This window comes from Penaeus monodon, chromosome 22, assembly GCF_015228065.2.
Source record: "Penaeus monodon isolate SGIC_2016 chromosome 22, NSTDA_Pmon_1, whole genome shotgun sequence".
Taxonomy (NCBI): Eukaryota; Metazoa; Arthropoda; class Malacostraca; order Decapoda; family Penaeidae; genus Penaeus; species Penaeus monodon.
The window spans coordinates 15,447,568-15,447,905 of record NC_051407.1 but is presented as its reverse complement, the minus strand read 5'-3'; positions in this window follow the sequence as shown (position 1 = coordinate 15,447,905).

Below are 338 nucleotides of genomic sequence, written 5' to 3'. Positions count from 1 at the left end.
ACCACGATAGCGGAGATACCAATTAACGAAAGGAGGCCAAAGGAAGGACGCGAAGACCAACACCGAAGACTGGAAGAGCAATAAAAGGAGATAAGAGGTATTGGCCGTGCAATATGAGTGGCACAAGCAATTGTGTTGCGACGGGAAAGATTAAGTTGCACTTGTTGCAAAGGGAGAAGGATGGTGTTGCTAAATTGCATACTGATAAGAGTGATGGTGTTGCTACAGTGCGGTGCATTGGTATTGCCTTTAGACTGACAGATGGTACTTGGCAGTGATGATGCCCTGAGGTGTAAAGGAAAACGGATAAAAGGGAGGAAAAGTGAAGGAGAATGTAC